Raw genomic sequence first — 21,631 nt, forward strand, 5'->3', positions numbered from 1 at the left:
CTACAGACACATAGAATATGAGAATGTCCCCTAATCAGGACAGTTGCAATGGCTAGAGTATCGTCACATGACATATGCCTAATGAGGGACTGTCCCATGCAAAGTGGGAAAGGTGTTATTCCTACAGTCTCCCGTTGTGCAATCTGAAAGGTGGAAAATGTACAGTAGGTATGCGGTAGCTTGACTCGCCGGACAGCTGCGTTAACAAAATCATATTCACATGTCAACATGGCAGAGTATCAGTTCCCATGTATCAGGCAGATGTGAGCAGATCGTATGAGGAACATGCATATAATATGATTACATCACTGGACAGGCCGCCGAGTCCGTACAGTCGAATGCCTGCCGTCGCCAAATGGTTAGACATACCCGATACTGTAGTCATGTAGTCCAATGCAATACGCATCACAAGAGATCGCACACACCCAGCGTGAGTGACAAATGTAAGCAGAAATTCTGGTGAGTGAGTGGCTGTAAGCGTGTTTGTCTAACAGTATGCCAGTAGTGTACTGTCAAAGAAATGTGGAGTCTAAATGGGTAAAAGGTGCTGTAACCAGAGATCAGCAGTGCTTAACACTGTGCAAACCCACACACAACTGCTCCCACCTGCTGGAATGTGCCTTACCCAGTCCGTATCTAAAGGCGTCGGTCTGTCTGCAAACAAAGAACCACCCTATTCACGTGTTGGTAGCAATACCCTGCACACATAGCTCATGTGAATTAACAATAGACCATGGCATATGTACAGACAATAGACCACACACACACCATGCAGCGCAGTCATCCAACAATATAGCAATGTACTGGCAGATATGTCCAGACCACTGGTGTATGCATGCCTGGCCATCCTGTGTGTCAGTGTGTGAGCATGCCCAGTATGACTGTTACACATGTTGTCGACTGACATTACCATCATACCGTCATGTGTGTGAGCATGTCAAGTATGGACAACTGTATCGCATGTGTCACATGTCCAGATAGTCAGTACTGTGTTGCCGACCCCTCCGTTCTACACAGACAGGTGTCATGCTGTGTCTGCAGGGTAGCTAATGGTCATGTGGTATTGACAGTTGCTACAGGTCTGCATAGCATGGGGGGACATCCAACCGTATCCACAGTCCTACACAGCACCGTAGCTGGCACACATGACTCTCACATGTGTAGGTTGGACGGGGGGCACAGCTGACAGTTGTACACATCTGCCACTACTGTACTGGTATGCCAGGTACTCCATGTCAGTGTGTGGACCTACCTAAATTGCCGGTTGGAGGGATACCAGTGTATGTCAGATCCCAGCGTTAAATACCAGCACAGTGGTGTTGGACGTCCTAGCTTTCACAACCTACATCAAACCGCCTGGCCTGCTGTAGTCTGTGTGTGTCTTTGGGGGTTGGGGTCATTCATTGGGCATATCCATAGGCCATTGTATATCATTTATCTGTATTGGTCCACACATGTCCAGCTGCATGAAACGTGTGTGGGCTGTACGGGCACACATGATGTTCAGCCTATAATCTGCAGTGGGCTAGGATACCCTGTGTACTACTGACTACCATTGTGACCCCGTATGTGCTACAGATGTCATGGTGCCATTATGGACGTGTACTGTCTGCTGCCCTAACAGTCAGCCACCAAAGTATCTTGTATGCTCACATACATACCATAGCAATAGGTAAATACACATTCTAATACAACTGCCAATTTTTAGGTCGATAGACATACCCTGGGGGTGTTCTGGACCTGAGGATGGTGCTGGAGGGCTGCTTATGTCGGATGCACACAGTGCACCTCCTATACATGGCCAAGCACAGGTAGTGTCATGTTTGGCATCCATTGTACTGTGTGCGGGTCAAAGAGAAGACATCCGTGGGTACCTACTGTGTCAGTGCATATGCCTTGTGTTGCCTCTTTGCCAAGGGCAGGTCATACTGTGCATGGCCTTTCGCCGACTGGGCCCTGCTCAGGTAGTTCCTTCACCAAGTCACACTATGCCTGTACAGGCCTTGGCAGTGGTGTTGGGCCATGTGGCCCTGCCCCATGCTGTTCCTGCAGCAACTGTTACTGCAGGATCAGAATGTGTAGCATAGCAAATACCATAACAAATTGTGTGCATGTAGCTAGTGAATACTGTAGGGCTCCACCGGATGTGTCCGGATACCAGAACCGTGAACTGAGCATCCCAAACACATGCTCAATTACTTGTCTTGCCTGTGCACCCGCCTCATTATGGTGTGAGTGTTCAGGTGTGTGTGCATTGCTGCTGGGTGTCATCAGCCAAGACACCAGTGGTTACCCAGCATCCCCCACTAGGACACTGTAGGGGATGTCCATATTGGCAAAGGTGTGGTACAGCTGTGTCAGAAGCCATATATTGGAATCATCATAGCTTCCAGGGCAGACAGCACACGCATTCAATCTAATGACCTGGCCATCTCATATGGCCTAGCTATTGGAGGGTATGCCCCTGCAGTGACTGTAGGCCCTACCCCGCTCACCGGGTTGTTCTTTGATGTGTATGTGTGTGCAGGCTATAGCACCCAGTACACCAGGGTAGTCATCCATGTGGTTGAAGAGATGCATATTGCTGGTCTACTAATCACGTGTGTTGAGGACATGTATGTGCTCACTAGCATGTGTTGACATGATGTCTGTGAACTGGTGCAATACTCTGGATGCAGATGCCTGTGAGATCCTCATGATATCCCCAGTTGTGCTGTGTGAGGTACCTGTGGCTAGTATACCCAGGCCAACACATACTGTGGTATCCACTGTGATGGGTTTCCCTTGGCCTGTTTGATGTGTCAGGTGTGGCAGGCACAGGTCAACAAGCTGCTGTAGGAGGTCTCTGTCCACCCCATAGTGCTCCACCATCCCCAGCTCATGTAGCCCCTGGTAAGTCACCCTGGGTCTATAAAGTCTTATGTCACCCCAGTAAGGGATGTTCGGCAGCATACACATCCTCACTGCCCTCAGCCTCCTGCACATGTTGGTCTATGTTGCCTGCTGCAGCCCTTCTCATTTGGTTGGACTGTGTCGTGAAATGTCCCGCAGGTATACACCGGTGGTGTAGAGTGCAGAAGAAACCTGTGTGTATGATGCTTGCTCACATTACTGTACTGTTCAGGTGCATGCTGGCCATGTCATCTGCTGATTGTGCTGATCATCACCTGTTTGTGCAGCCTGTACACCCTGACTACCCCACCACTGCTGTTGTCCCTCCCAGTGTCATCAGGCAGGTATAGACACACCCCTAGCTTAGGCGTGCTAAGGCAGGAGCACTCCCGAGGCACAATTCTGCAATGTACGTACAGTATGCCTGACCCCCCTCCCATGCTGTCAACTATATTCGAGCCCTGCACCTGGCTAACTACACACATACACTCCAGGTATCTGCATCACACCCTGGGGATAAATGGGATATACTATTGTCAACCTCATATGCATAGTATAGTCTTCTAATGAATAGTTATATGACCCATACTGAACCTCCAAATTAATAACCACTGCTTAGTGTCGCTCAGATCCATACACAACTGGTAACAGGTGCCTTACTATCACCATAATTGATGTCCCATGGTCTTCCCAGCAACAAAATAACCGGTGTCTACACAACTGCAACCCGGAACCCTGCACACAACAGACGATGTGCATTACCACTACGCCATGGCAGATATACATACATCCCAGGTTATCACGTACAGATCAACCGGCACAAACATTCAATAGTGCTGATGTCCCCAGACATATATGTTTATATCTATGTCTATCTCTGTATATCTACATATATCATATATATTATTTGTATACATATATACATAGATATACATACACACATATACATGTACACACATATGTAGATATTGCATTTATATCACAACAGCGGACCACATGACAGCAAAGCATAAGACAGGCATGAAAAGGAAACTACATGTGCCATCTGCATCATGTAGTGTTGTTACTATCAAGGCATGTGTGTTCTGTTGCGTCACACGGGTCAGACTGTATTAAGGGTAAGAGTAGGGCTGCTGACATTTACTCACCAGACCTATGGGTGAATGTATGTGTTGACAATCCAGGGTCTTGGCAGAATATGCGGGCTGTGGACACTATATAGGTCAGCAACAAAACACACTGAACACATCCCGCAGCTAGCCACCCACAGATACCAACACATAGGGTATAACTGCCAAACACACACACCTGCCATGCTTTGGAATCGAGCACCTACCTGTCCAGTCTACCACACTACAGCATTACGTACTAACAGAACGCGCTACCAAGTTTCAGCATCACCGCACTCCCAGAGGCATACTTCTAGGTGGATGACATCATCAGCAAAGGCAAAGATGCCGATAGGGAATGTATGGAGAGGGAGCCATCTAAAAGCATTACTCTGTCTCCAGGCAGCTGCAAACACACACACACACACACACACATTTGGCAGGGCTGGGAGTCGAACATACACCTAACTACCTTATCACACTACAGCATTACGCAGTTACAGAATGTGCTACCAAGATTACTGGTACACAGCACTCCCAGAGGCATACTTCTAGGTGGATGACATCATCAGCAAAGGCAAAGACGCTGATAGGGAATGTATGGAGAGTGAGCCGTCTAAAAGCATTACTCTATCCCCAGGCAGCTGGAAACAAACACACGCACACACTTTGCAGGGCTGGGAGTCGAACATATATCTAACTACCTTATCACACTACAGCGTTACGCAGTTACAGAACGCGCTACTGAGATTACTGGAACACAGCACTCCCAGAGGCATACTTCTAGATGGATGACATCATCAGCAAAGGCAAAGACGCTGATAGGGAATGTATGGAGAGTGAGCAGTCTAAAAGCATATTACTGTCCCAAGGCAGACATAGACAAACACACGGCAGTGGTGTGAGTGGGACAACTGCCTATCTACGGAGCACTATTACAACACTACATGGATACAAGACGCGCCACAGACAGTACACCCTTCAAGACAGTCCCAGTGTGTTCAATGTAGGAATCCATCCTGACGTGGGGTATGGACATCTGTTGCCTGGATGACCACTATCGCTATACAGGATTTCAATGGTCATGCCCATACACAGAGGCACATAACCGGCACAAGTTGTCACTGGGCATGTTCACACACTTAGTAGCACACGTCTGTTTGGAATGTACTGTGTGTCCATCTACACAACGGCGTACTGGGTATGCTCACACACTTAGTAGTAGCGAAGGGCTGTCTTGTATGCACATGGATTCTAAACACAGAAGGGCACAATGTGTGAACATTGTTCGCACGAACTCTGCACTACACGCATCTGACACCGGTCGTCAGTGCTAGCTGTGTAGTGTTCGTGATCATAGCTGACAATCCAGATCCAACAATGGGGAATACAGACATCTCTGCAGTGAGGAACACCTGGCATATGGCACAGTTGTGCACAATAGCACTACCACCGTATACCTCAGATACAGACATGTAGGCCATAAGACCGTGACGGACCGCTCCAGGTGTTACTGTCCCACGTACATGAAGGCCACTCACATGTACTGAGCAGTACACACTCAGGAGCCATCACAGATGTCTCAGGTGCAGATCACAGTGGTAAATGCCGCATTCTACTATGTAGCCCTCAGACATCACCAGCAACACACATCCATACATTACTACACCACCATGTTACTCATGACCAGTGGACTGTACATAGGTCTACAGCAACTGTGCAGACTACACATGTACTGACAGGGTTCCATCATGTGGAATGCAATGCAATGATACCACAGTTCATAACCAGGTCGGCTCTACACATAACAGGGGCCCAGGATCTTACGCAGCTGTAACAGATGACTGTCACTGTACACCAGAAAACACTCATGTTTGGATATGGCATACATGTAATCGCAGTGGATATGTACATGGCCCACACACACACACACAACGCATATGTACATAGCATAGCTTTTGTTGTGCTCTGTGCAGACAAGTGGCTACAGAAATCACATGCATGGACATGGAAGGTAGGGCCATGGCTGTTGAATGCTAACAGTACATAAGGTAGCAATGTTGAATGAGGTAACATTCCCTCTGTACTAGTTACCCATGACAACCAACATATCATACAACAGTCCATGTGTCATGTATGTCATCACACATGTCCACCAATTGCAATGCATACAAACATGGCTACATGACAGGAATCTAGGACCAACACACATGTACATGTAGTGGTGTGCATGCAGCTACCATGCATGTGCAGTAGCTGATGTATGTCATTCATCTGTGTCTAACTACAACATGCAGTTGCAATGCAGCCCCATCATTGACACCTGTATATGGTGAAATACTGACAGTACGGTAGGATGTACATCAGGTATGGATGGATGTGTGTACATAAAGTGGTGGTCCACCTTTGCAGATGGATGTTTGCTGAAGACAGCTCACAGGTGTGTCACAAGCTGTCCTACCATTAGATGTGCAAACAGTACGCTATGTTACTGTTACTTGAAGGTGAAGAAATACAACCTACACAGTGGTCAGGGTGTTACTGACTGTACATCACTTGACACCTGTAACACTTACGTCCTCTTGTGTGCATATAGCAGCACAATTGCCGAACGTAGGGTTGGTACACATGATGCGGCCAATACAGCTGCATGTCTGTCAGATGTATCATCATATAGCAGGTGTATGATTCAAAGTACTGCCATGTGTGTTTGCTTGTGTGACCATATATGCCACGTATGGTGGGGAATACATCCCAATTGTTACACACCCCTGTACACTGTTGTAGAGATCTGTACATACTGCAGTGTAGAAAGCAAGACGTAGGCAGGGGTGGTGTGTGTATCACACACATGTCAGCTATCTGTATGTGAATGACATTTGTGGACTCCACAGTGTGTGTGTGTGTCTGTGTGTGTGTATGTATGTATGGCTGTCTGGTGCATGGAGTGAGGGTGTATGCTACCATACAGAACAGACAGAATACCTAACCCCTCATGGTGATGCAGTCTACTACCCTGTTGATGCCATCGGTCTCAGCCTTACTGGCTACCTGTACATGTTCATTCTCTGTGTCGCGCCATGTGGATGCACAGTACTATGAAGGTGATTACCACATAGGCAGGTGTCCTCACCTCAACACTATCAAGTGTGCGTTATAGTGTTGTTGACCCCGTGAGTGTGGTCATGTTACTGTGTGTTTCTGTGTATGTCTGTGCGTGTTCTCATCCTGTAATGTGACAGTGTATTACTGCTACACAGTGAGGCTTCATGCTATCAACTGGTTTCTAACATTGACATCAGCCAGACCACTGTGTAAACCCCCCGCACCATGTCACCATACCTGTGATGTGATCCGGTATGGATGTCACGTCTCTAGCCACTGTAGCCTATTAAACAGCTCACATGCTTCTGGATCAGTAGATGTGTGGACATCTGTGGAATGGTAGCCTTTCTAACAGTGAAGTTGAGGCTATGTATAGCATGCTGGTATTGCCATACATGCCTGTGAGTACTCCACATTTACACATGGGAAACTGCAAACACTGCTACTTATTAGCACATGCAAGTAGACCTTAAGGAGGGAAGCAGGGCATCATTACCAACATGGTGTTACTGTTGTTACCAAGACACATACTGTGAACATATAACAATGCATTCTAAACCTGTACTACATGGTATGTCTGGTGCATGTCAACAGTACACAACACATGTAATATACACTTCTCACTATTCTGTTCACCCTGTGCATCAGACCATATGAGCATGTCCCTGCACCGATGGTGTGGATGACAGGGATGCGGCACAGGCATCATCATATGCACAGGGTGATAATGCTTGCCAGGGGCATAGGCTGCACCAGTGGATGACATCATGTGTGTGGGTTAGGGCCAGTGATCTGATTGGACGTGTGGTCGTTATGCATGTGGGTGTTGTGGTGCCCTACAGATGTTTCTGCTGTGTGCGTGTATGTGTGCACACAGTTCTGCCATGTGTCCAGCCTACACAGGGGTATTATTGACAGCTCCAGATTGTACAGACCAGGATGTACAACTCACTGTGTCCGGCCATGGCCACGTGACCTGTGCCTGCCAGGGGTTGCACGGGCACCACCAGCTGCACTGCTACTGCTACCGGCACTGTGGGAGCGGGCATTTGAGGTGGCTCATTCACGTTGACCTGTACCAGGTGGTGTAGCTGGCCTACGTCCACATGGCCTATGCCTCACACCTACCAGATGTTCCAGCACAGACAGCTCATGCTCGCGGATTGCCATGCCATGGTCAAGGATTCCAACCATGTCACCCAATCGCCTGTCCAGAACATCAGCAATCTGCTGTTGAGCATTTGCCAATGCCTGCATGTTGTTGTTTAAGGAATGGATAGCAGCCCTCTGAAGCCTCTGCCCTTCTGTGTTCTGCCATTCAGCATGTGCCTGTGCCACCATTACAGTCTGGAACATGCGCCTGGTGACACCAGCTGCTGCGCTCTGTCCTGCAGGTGCATGTCTGCCAGAGGTCCTCCTACAAGCAGCACTGGCCACATGCCTGTGTGGCACATCTGCAGTCATTACACTGACACCATGGTGTGGAGACACACCTTCTGTAGCCACCACACGTTCCTGTTCCAAGCTAACACACGCTGACTGTCCTTCCTCTATGGCCACTGTTGATGGGGTATGTGTTGACATGAGAACTGTGTGTGGGGAAGAGGGGGACATAGTTGGGATGGCAACCATTGGCACAGATTCAGCCCCTGACAACCCTGCTTGTACCTCATGCATATGTTCATCACTGCTAGTATCTGTGGGGACACTAACAACAGATGGACCGCAGGAGGGTAATGCACCTACATCACCTGTGAATGCAAAGAAAGACTCTACATTACAATAGACGCACAGACACACAGACACACCATGCATGTGATTTGACAGATGGCATGCAGCATGCATGTGATACAGCAGACGGCATGCAGCTCAGACATTAATAGTGGTAGTTAGCATACCTCCCTGGGTAGCACACAACAGCAAGCAGGTGTCATGTCAGAAGCCATGCAGTTTACACAATCATGGTAGTAAGCATGCATCCCTGTGATACACCATGTGGACCAACACAGGTTAACAGTACACATGGCTGATGTGACCTTGACATTGACATGTAATATGACATGTAATCTGCTGACGTGTGCATTGACATGCATACATGTCTGACACAATGGTGTCGTGACACAAGTACAGCAGTGTAATGGGTATCACATTGCAGTGTTGTCTGTATGCCCTACAGATAGAAAGCACTTTTAGCAGATGTGCATGAGCATTGAAGGGTAGTATGAGGCATCTACATTGCTATACAGTGTGAAGTACAGACACTGTGCCATTGCATGGCATCATGAGGCGCCTGTATTGCTATACAGTGTGTAATACACACACAGTGCATAGCCATGACTGCGTGCAAACACATGACATAACTACTGTGGATTGTGACCCACGTCGCTGAGGTGTATACACACTAAACCATGCTGTGTCATGTGACAGGTCACTGGAAGACCTACGGATGACACCCCTGCAGAACTACTAACATGTCTTAGCTGCCTGGCAACCGTGTCCACACATGGCAGACTTGTCAATACACCATGTCCCACATGACATTTATGTACCACACACACGAGGTGCATGGCTGACAGTGATGTCCAACAGCAGCAAGGGAAATGTAGGGTATCTGTGGCCTGATGTGGTGTCTATGTCTGTGGAAGCTGTACAGGTGACTACTGTCATGCTATGACACAGTCATGATGTTCAATACATCTTATATGGTCGAATTAAGTGCCACCTCCACAAGCTGTGCACAGGCTTTTAGGATGTCCAGTGTTCCACATCAACTATATAACCATTCAACAAAGGCTATAGTTGGACCATGTGTGGACAATGTGCAACAGGGTGTATACACATCACATCTACTGTGTGGCTACATGTCTCTGGCCATCCTCCATGACCATGTGTGAACATGTGTTGGCCAAATGTTTGTGATGGCCGTTTATCTCACATGTCTGTGTTGTCCCATATGACATACACCCATAGATGTCAGATATGTCACTGTCCACAGGGTTATGCAGACAAAGGGTTGTATGTTTGGTATGCGGGTTATGTATTATGGGATAGTGAGACAATATTGCAGCCAGAACACTACATGTCTGGGACTTGTCAGATGGCATATCACAATGTGTGCACCCATTGCAGGGGCATATTACACAATGGTGAATCCTGTGGGCTCCCCATATCCCAGCTCACTGTGTGGTACTGTTTGCGTACCACACATGTGTTGTTCCAATGTATAGTACATATGCCTACATTGAACAACACCACCACTGTTGTATGCACAGCTGTCCACACATCTAGCAATGACAAAAACTGTGGTTTCATGTCAGTGTTTCATTTAGTTTGTATATATTGCACATGGGTAGCCAGTGTGCTTGATGACAGATGTGACCTGTATATCATGACTGGACCATACATTATGTGTACATGTGTTAACTGGCCACATGGCGAATAGATATATGCATTAACATGCCTGATACTGTCTCACCTGCAATAGACTGATGTCTGTGCGGCACGCCAGAGATACCTGTATAGGGGTGACACAGCAGTTTGAACATTATCCATGACTGTATGACAGCTACAGGGTGCACTGTGCATGTTAACACATTTGCTTGTACAACAGCATATAGTATGCACATGTGTGCATACACAGGGTAGCAAACTATAGTATGTGGCATGTGTGTAAACATACCTTGCATATGATGTTACATTACATATTGTACAGTGACAAATGCAACTAAATGGGATGTAATAGTCATATGTGCAGTAGTGACTTACCAGGCAACTCCAGGCTCAGTGGTTGGGAGACACCTACCTCCACAATGGCAGCTAGTGTTTGTGGATTCTGTCCTGAGGGTGTCCCCAGGCTGGCCAGTATCTCCTCGTTGTGTGTGAGTGGGGGCTGGGTTGGTGGCCCACCACCTGTTCCACCTTGTTCCCTGGCAATTGCATCGGCACTCTGTTTTGCATGTCATATCAGGTCCATGCAGTGTCTGCGCACCTGCTGGTAGGTGCAGTTATGGCCACCCACATCATTAACCCTCCTGCGTAGTTCCTGCCACAGGTCGTCATGCTTCTGGGCATGCTGTGGCACATGGCTGAACAACACCTTATAGTTATCATGGAGGTACGGGATGAGGGCATCATCCTCCAGGCGGCTATATGCTGGCAGGTGTGAACGAGGAATTATCTGGAAGACATAATGATGGAGACAGGTCACAGTATCACAGAGATGTACAGAGATACAGCTGCACATACATTTGTATTAAATCTAGTACATAAGAGCAGTAATCTTTGCAAATCATCATGACACTGACATGACTGACATGTTTGTGTCACACACATGTAACACCCGTTGTGCATTGGATATCATCACCATATATGTGTGTCACCTCATTACATTGATCATACTCGATGTGAATGCTGTCTTGATGTGGGCATGTCTGTTTGCCTGTACTGGTGTTCTTACCTATCAGCACATGCCTGGATGTGTCCACAGTAATGCTGTTGACCTTGATGCTGTGTATATGTCACATATCAACACATACACTGCCTTAACAGACATGAGCAGTGACAATGCACACATGTGCATGGAAAGCTTTACATGCATGTGTTTTGACATATACATCTACACGGCACTGTACAGCAGTTCAGCATCCTGCCACGTATCGCCTGTGCTGCACATATGATACACATGGGACAATGGCTAGCCAGAAGTTATTCGCAGGGATGGTTATCAACCATAGCATGTACGGGCAAGGTTTTCTAGCTGTATCCAACAGCCATTTTGCCACCACCAGGTGCATCAGTGCCACATTACTGATCCAGACAGTTAATGATACATCTACCATGCTGTCATCGCACCATGTTTGACAGAGATGACATGTGCAACTTTGATGGACAGGGTTGCATGGTATGGCAGGAGTATGTAACATGTATGGCACTGGGATCTGTCCAGCATGTGGCGATCATTGTAGTAGGACGGTGGCTGTCCATGATGTATGTCTTTCAGATCAGGATATGTACGTGTAGCATGTCCAACATCACAGTGTAGCACATGTCTTTATGCAAGGTAGCCAGCATGCTGCATAGTGGAGGTGAGGATTGTGAAGGCTGGTATCGCCCATCCACGCATGGCCAATACCCCTTAAAGGTGATATGTGATCCGATATTGGTCACCCGAGTGCTGAGTATGCCTGTCCAATGATCTCCATGCTCATGGATGGCACCCTGTCATGACATGGGTGCCTCATATGACTACCTAATAGGCCTGGAGACGTCACCAGCTCAGGGAGGTGAATTGCACAGCACCATCCCTTACACACAGTGTCCATAATTTTGACCTCTGCCTAGGTGGTAGTTAATGGGTACAGGGTTATTCACCTAGCGGTGACAATGCTATTATCAGCTGTCAGATTGTGCACATATGTCACACACCCCACCCACAAAGCCCATTCTGTATGTTGTCCACAACACTGAGACAGCTATTGCTCCTAGGTCATGGCTATTCACATCCTTACATACGCAGATGCCTCCCATTTGTCCGTGTGGTATGGGCTACAATGAGGGGGGAGTACAAAACATTAACCCTGTTTTACTGTAGCTGCCACTGGTGTGATATGCACATGTCACTCAGACACCTTTTGTAGTCTTGCTTCTGTCAACAGGCCACTGGTAGACCACTCCTGTTACATACGAAGGTACATCTAGTATACTCAGTGTAGCTGGAACACAGTATGGGTGATGTCCTATGACCTGCCACAGGTATGCTATGCATTGTGAAATCATCCGTACTGTCATCTACATCTGTACTGCTAACATCGACGTTGATAAAGGTTCATAGACTTGCAGACCATACTCAGTAGGGTAATAGTGCAGTGCCTCCAATTATGACTGGCGTCTCCTCTTGTGGGTTGCAGTGGGTTCATATTATCCAACACCCTATCTGTATTGCATATTCATGCTCAGCACTTGTTCAGAACATGTAAGCACTTCATGAGCTACTAATTACTATAGCACCCATTCCAACTCATTTCTTCCAAGTACACTGTCTGTCCTTACATTTCCAGCTTGCTTACAGTACAACAGCTGTTGTACACACGTAACTCACATATCTTGTGAGACGTGGTTGAATATACAGGCATATCCAAGTGTCACTTACCAGTGTTATTGCCTGTCTATATGATGAATATGTCAAACATGAGGCAATAGAGCAATTGTCTTATGTATACAGTCAATACTCACCTCCCAACATACGACACTACAGCCTGTGGGAGATGCACATATATAGCCATGCTGGGGGTAATGCTCTCACCAACCCAGACTGAACCTGACATTCATGTGGGGATGTTTAACATTTGCAACACACCCCACTCATCACATAGTCTCACTAGATCTCCACCACCACAGGCCACACATAGTATGACTACAACATTTTCAGAACCTCTCCATTCTCTCTGTGTAGGCAACAGAGGCAGCCCCCATCACCAAACACAACGCCAATTACTTATAGCCCACAGACTCATGTGTGCCCATCAACTACAGCCAATAGGGTGTCATAACATACCCAACACACCGGTCATAGGTGACACTGTAGGCGGTCACACTGATGTCCCACTCAGCAGGCTACACAAGGCGATAGTCACTTACATCTGGCTGTCGGGTAACAGGATCTGCAACATAACCTATGCACCCATGCCACACCTCACCAGGTACGATTTGACTGTCATTCTCCATGTTAGTGTGACTGCCCTGAGATGTAACTTTCAGGATTACATGTACAGGGACATGCAATAGCACTCCAGTCCTGTAGCCCAGAAGGTATCGCCCAAGCCCTGAGAAGCATTCTGCATTCATCCAGACTGATACCACTGTACAACAACTGAAGTTGCCTATGCTTCTGCTGTCATTCCACAGGCATCCAGTATCTGTCTGCTTTGAATGACATGGTCAACAAAACTCGATGCTTTGGCACAGATGACCTGCACCTGTCAGCCCTGGGAGTACAGATAACATGTAAGGCTCTTGCTGCTCCTATACTGCCTGTCTTGTACAGTTTCCAATAACATTCACCACCAAAACAGGAACAGGCAATCAAAACTTGGGGTACCGTTACTCAATGCCTGACATCTTCATGCACTCAGGCGAGGCACTCCTTATAATGGACCACTTCGATATCTCTGCAGTGACTGGGACCTGCCTCTAGGCTCAGGAAAGCACACCTGCACTGACAGGTTACACGTAGACCACACCTTTCAGTCATGTAACCAGGACCGGAACACCCACGGTGGAAGTGTGTCCATATTTCACAAGGATGTACACACCTCCAGGCTGGTTCCTTAGCACAATGCATCAGAGGTGATCCACGTGCAACTAACTGTGGCCAGAACTGCTATACACATTGTAACTTGCTATGGATTCAACAACATACCCCACGGTTACCGGCCCTCATTTCTTGGTGTACTGGACAGTAGGGTTCAGACAGGTACTACTGATGTGAGACTGACACTACCCCACACTTAACTGGAATACCTAGTCATGTACCGACACATTAGGCCAACGCTTTCTGGGATTCATAACCTCCACTCGGCTGGATCAACCCATACACACCACCACCAAGACCAACAATATCCTAGACATGGACATTACCAACATGTGACTGGTGTTCCACACCGGGGGTTATCCCCTCGTTGGTAGTTTCCGAACATATGCTAATCACTCTTGATATCCACATCCCGGCACCACACCCTTCACGGAATACACAGTACTAGATTTCTACAATGCCTACGTCTTATGACAGCAGTAGTAAACGTCATGACACCCGTGCAGATGAACAGTGCATTTACAAATGCTGAAACATACACCAGTGCACTTCATTAGCACTTACACGACTGCATGGATCATGCTATCCCAAACAGAGCCATGATGGTACCCACCAGATAACGGACGCCACTTTGGGGGTCCAGTTACATGCACATAATGTACAACAGATGGTGGAGGTTGTTGCAAAGTGGAGTACAATCCCATGGGTGGGGTAGCTCACTGGTCAGCCTCAGTAGGAATCCAGGATCTCTTATCACATCATCCAACGCTAGCTACGTAAACATTACTGCGACACATTCCAACGACTACCACAAAGCATTATGGAGGTATGTCAGTACTCAATGTCAATACCCAGATCTGCTCTGACATACGAAGGTTAGGCAGGAACATTACAGTCTGACGCTATTGGCAACATCCTGGCAGATAGGTTCAATGCTAACTTTACACCCTCTCACTCCCTACAGGGCCAAAATCCATACAGGAACAATGCAGAGCCCCTGTGGTCACAATTACGCAGTTCCAACTGCACTCTCTAAGGCCTGGAACACAGACTCCATGTGACTGTCCAACATCCCAGGCTGTGATTTACACAAACCTCAGAATGACATGGCTCCCCACTTGGCCACCAGATTCAGAAATAGCTTTGTATCAGACATTGTGGCCCCTGAATGGCGCACAGCAACAGTTATCACACTCCACACAGGTGGCACCAGAATGAACCACAGGGACTATTGCCCTATACACCTGACTGGACTGTTCTGCAAGGCTATGGGACACATCATCATGGAAGTCATTCACAGAGACATTGGTGGCCTCCAGACCTTTGATGCCATCCGGGTTGGATTTGTTAGGGCCAGACCATGGCTCCTACACCTGGTGGACTCCTTTGATACAGTTACCAGGGTAGTTGATGACGGTAAAGGGGTCCACACAGCCTACATTGTCCTCTTATTGGCTTTCAGCACCGTTCTCCATTCTGGTATTGACAACATACACACCCACCTGCACATCGACCCCTATGTCTTGGGATGTTATGCAAAGTGGCTCATGGACAGGACCCACACAATGAGGGTAGCATACCGTGATACCTGCTGTAATTCAGTTACACTTGATGTACCACAGTCCTTGGTCATAGGGCCCCTCATGTTCGGTATATGCTTCCCTGAGGTACAGGCTAGCACAGAGGGACTTTCCCTGAATAGGTTTCCAGATGACTGCAAACAAGGAGCCATGATTGATCCACCAGCTGATACAGACACCCTCCATATGGGTGTCACTGTGATGGATACCTGATGTCAATAACATGGCCTCAAGCTGCATAACACAAGGTGCATAGACATCCCCTTTGGATTACACCAATCACACACTGACTATCACATAGGTGGTAGTCCCCTACATACATGTGACATTATACGGGATCTTAGTACCCACATATATAGCACCCGCTACTTTGATAACCATATTGCCAATGTGGCGTGGATATCCTTCTACGTGGCCACCCTTATCTGTAATGGGTTTGTAGCTGGAACAAAGGCACCCATTGTACCTCTATACTAAAGATGTATGACTCACGTTCAAGGGTACAACACCCCTTTTGGGGTGTACCTTACAGAACAGCAACAGCTTTACATACCACAACATTAACACACCATGAGGATTATTGACCTCCGAAGGATGACGTATGTGGCACAACTACGGACACCATGACTGTACACATTTGCATACTGCATACTCAGGGTTGACCTCTGTTGAACATACAGGGCCCATGTCCACAACAATATTTATGGATATACTCCACATAAGCAACATAAGCAAAGGCTACTGAGAGCAACATGCTCATGGATATGTGCACAAATGCAAAGATGAGTGGGACGTGCTTGAGGGATACATTCCTGAACCAGACACTCACCATGCTTTGGAACATGATTCCTATGTACATCAAGCAGGGACACTCACTAGCACTCTTCATGAGATACCTCGATGGGTGGATGGGAGACACACATGTATGCCAGGGATCACTGCAGTGGCTGTACTGTACACAGGTGCAGGTAACACATGGCTCTGCTGTTCACAGACAGAACACTACCCTAGGGAGGTGCCGGTGAAAACACTGTCGTTGGGCTTACACATGGACTTGGCCAGACAGCATAGTACCTCACTATGAACCTGTGAAGCTATTACATGTCCTTTGTGCATGGATAATTGAGTAGCTCTTCCATTTCAGTTAGCTATCATGCTGTTACAGTGTCCCGTGACTACAAGCCATATGTATCCTGTTATTGTGTATTGTACATGCCAATAGACGATACCTTTTGTTTGCATGATATAACAGTTATGCTGTGTAAAATATCTGACATATCTACCTACAATACTGTACATTACACATATTTTAAACATTATCCCATAATGCAAAGCATACTTGCACATCAGGACCACCTTAGGCATGTTATTCTCGTTATATGCCCATACACATGCCTACTGTGACAGTATATCAACATATACTATCCCCTGCTATGGTATGTACTTGTTGGACAAACCCTACCACTGATGGCGGATGGTGTGGAATTGTTGTGTTTAAAGCCCTCATGCAGCCCTTGTGGTGTATGAGATGTTTACCTTGTGGCCCACAGCAGGACACACAATTTCTAGAAGTGTTACTATGCTCAACAAGACATCACTACATAATACCTTTTCCCACTTTATGCATTGCGTACACTTTAATTAATACAAAACAGGCTCTACATACACTGACATACTGAGCGTTCTACATACCTTGTTTCTGAGTCTTCATAAATATCTCTCTTACACCTTTACTGTTTAAACGGTTCTATGGTATGAGCATACGGTTTGAATGTATGGCAAGGCATCCTTATACACGTCGATAACTGTAACATGTGGTATCCTGCCGTCAATTGGTGTTCCTGAGTAAATTAATACATGCACATCAGCTGTGCAGCTACTCCATTCACCAATTACGTGGCAACAGTGGGGTATAATTGAATTCTCAACTTGGGCATTGCCCTTTTGCCCTACCTTCGGGGAGACGGCCTGTATTTGTTTAGTTGTGAGGAATTGCAACTGCTATTTGGAGAGACATGGATATTTTGAATTCATGTCCCCCGTGGATTGTGTGTGACGGCTAGAGTATGTGGTTCTACATGTGAGTGTACCTGTCATCTCAACCATCTGATAAGGGACTACTGCAAACAAAACCTGTAACATCGCTGTCTGTTCCATTATACAACAGCTACAATTTCATATGGCGCCATTAAAAATCTCTCACAAGGTATGTTAACAGTTCAGTAGATGTAATTCAGTGAGTGGATGTTTGTGATGTTATTACAGTCTGTATTGCAATTGTTTCAGGTGTGGGAAGATGTAGGTGGGTGTACATAGCATATACAGGTTTGTGGGGACTGCATTTCTACATATTCCATATATATGTGTGGGCTCCTTCCCTAATTGAAGACCTATCATTTAGTAGACTGAGAAACTATGGTTGTTATGGACTTATATATTGAGACATTGTTAATTGGTTTCTATATAGCATGCAGGTGAGGTTGATACTTCAATACATCTGGAAATACATCGATATGTAAGGGAATGTTACTAAATGACAGCTGCCTCTTATATTTCTGCCACAGATATTTGCACTCATTGCAGTTGTGTTGGTGCTGAACTTCTTTGGCATGCATTGCCACCTTTTCAAATGGCCATAGTGGGACATTTGCAGGACACACATCGGTGTTTACAGGCCGACACATACCCACAGTCAGTACACAGGATAGAACATACTTTTATCCTGAATACATACTTATTCTTGAAGCACTTTAGCTACTTATCATGTTTCATGTAACATTTACATATTTTAGATACAGGCATAACTATTTAATGCAACTATTACATAATATATGGGACATAATTATGTCCTACAATCTCGGACATTTGCCCTTTTTAATATTTTTTGTCAAGACACAACTGCCCAGGGAGGTTCTGTCCCTCTTAAAGTGGGACAGGTGGTAACCGTATGCCTACGGCCAGCTATGACCACACCTAGCACTAACAGACACACGATGCAAACACACACATTACAGTCCCACAGAAATGCACATGGCACCCTCAACATACACATACACAGACTACAGCAATCACAAACACAGTTGAACACAGTACCTACCTGGACCGCAGCACTGGCAGCGATAACTAAATGTCCCTTAACATTGTTATAATATTACTCTCGGTTCTGGTGTTCCAGTACTGTGGTTTTTCAGTCTTTCAGCCTCGTGATTACACGTGTCGGTATGTGACACATTCGATAGTTGGCAGCATCCTATTTATTTGTACCTCCATGGTTGTGTACATGTCATTGACCTATCTATATATTTGCATATATACGTGAATACGTATATATCAACTTATATCTCTCTATCACCCTTTCTATCTCTATGATATATATATATATATATATATATATATAGAGAGAGAGAGAGAGTGAGTGAGAGGGAGAACACACCTTTCGTTGTGTACATGTCGGTGTATACTGTTTCCTGGACTCCACACGTTTGGGTTTTAACCTGTCACAATACACACCTGCCATTGGTACATTTCGGGTAGCTTAGTGTTAGGTGATTGTGTACATGATTGCGTGTTCTACTCCTGGCAGTGGTCGTTTTACCCTTCAGAGCAGGCACTATTAGTACAGGGGTGAATAATGCTAGTTTCACCTGTTCTGGACATAGTTGACCATGATCTGCGCGATATTCAGAAAAGCTTAGCCCTGTTTCACGCATATCCATATAGTCATGTTTAAACGATGCTTACCAGCACTTGCCAACGCATAATCCCACTGACGTGCTAAACCTGATCTGATGACCTGCATCCAACATCCATTATTCGTGCCTTCGGGATTACGTAACGTCCCTTGCAGGACGTGGCACCGGGAACATGCACGACAGTCAGTGCATTTACCACTTGGGCATCTGGGATTTGTACATGTGTTATGGTGTTTTGTATGTGGACTGTACTACGGCTGTTACTCCATACTGCAATCAAATGTGTAACTCAGTTAGTTTACATATGGATGAGACCTATTAATGGTATGTCCAAGTGATGTTTAATGGATGTGCTCCAGCACTGGTAATGTATGTCACAGTGAGCCACACACTATAATGTGCTACACCTTCACACAACCATAGGTGGAGCATGCTGGAGTGACAGATACCTGTCATGGGTACTCCCCATGCTTTGCCACTACATCTCTGATTACATTATATGGAGCCCCTCATTAACACACCAGGTAAGCCATGCAGAGTGTGTGGGGAACAGTGATTACACACATGGATCCCACAATTGGCTCTGCTCCACTGAGGGACAGTTGGTTAATCGATGTGGTGGCGACAGCAGACACTGTTTGCCTCGATTGATGAATGGCCTCTGACAATCGGGCATGTACCTATCGATGTACCTAGGAACCTATACATACAGTATCAACATATGCTGTTAGGTGTGTGTACTGTTCAGGTGTTGACATTCCTTGTTCCAATAGCTGTTGTGTGTGCAATGGTTGAGGGATGCCTATGTAGGATTCACACAGTAGGCCACCTATAAATACAATTTACAGGTGGTCATGTGTGTGTGCCATCCAGTTTACTGTGTGTGCAGGTGGAGAGGTGTGTCAGCCCGTAGGGGCCTACACTGTCAGTGTATGTGCTATATGTTCCCACTTTGCCAAGGTGTGGGCATATTGGGCATGCCTCCGTCTGCCTACTGGGGTTGGCACAGGTTGTTCATGGTCTGAATCCCTCTGTGCCTGTGATGACCTTGGCAATTGCGGTGGGCTGTGAGGGCCTTCACCATTATGTCCCTGCTGCAGCTGTTTCTGCAGGATCATATTATGTAGCATGGCACATACTATGAAGATGTGGGCACACGTGCCTGGAGAGTACTGCAGGGCTCCACCAGATATGTCCAAGCAATGAAACCGTGATTTCAGCATCCCAAACACACATTCTATGATGATTCTCATTTGTGCGTGTGCCTCATTATGGCATTCTTGCATGGGTGTGTGTGCATTTCTGATGGGAGTCCTCATCCATGGCTCTAGTGCATAGCCAGCATCCTCCACAATGTGGCCATGTGGGATGTCCCCCATGACAAATACCTGATACAGCTGCGAGGCATGTCAGATGTGGGAGTCATGGTAGCTTCCAGGGCTGCCAGCACACACATCCATAATAATGCCCTGGGCATTGCACATGACCTGGCAGTTGATGGAGTGGTATCCCTTGCGGTTTATGTAGCGCCTACCATGCTCACTGGGTGGTGACTTGATATGTATGTGCGTGCAGTCTATCGCACCCAGTACCTCCGGGTAGTGTGCCACCTGCTGGAAAAGACGCATATTGCTGGCCAACTCTTCCTGAGTTCGGGGGAAGTATACATGCTCACTGGCATGTGGTAACATAGCATCCAGGAACTGGTGTAGTACCCTGGATGCTGATGCCTTTGAGATCCCCATTATATCTCCAGTTGGCCTTTGAAAGGTACCTGTGGCTAGTATTCGCAAGCTTACACATACCTTCGTGTCCACTGGGATGGGTTCCCCTCTGTTGTTTCTGGATCTCAAGCGTGGCCGGCACAGCTCAACTATTTGCTGTAAGATATCCCTGTCCACCCTGTAATGCTCTACTATCTCCAGATCATGTAGCCCCTGGTAG

This window comes from Protopterus annectens, chromosome 3.part0 (assembly GCF_019279795.1).
Source record: "Protopterus annectens isolate FY-2018-M chromosome 3.part0, PAN1.0, whole genome shotgun sequence".
NCBI lineage: Eukaryota > Metazoa > Chordata > Ceratodontiformes > Protopteridae > Protopterus > Protopterus annectens.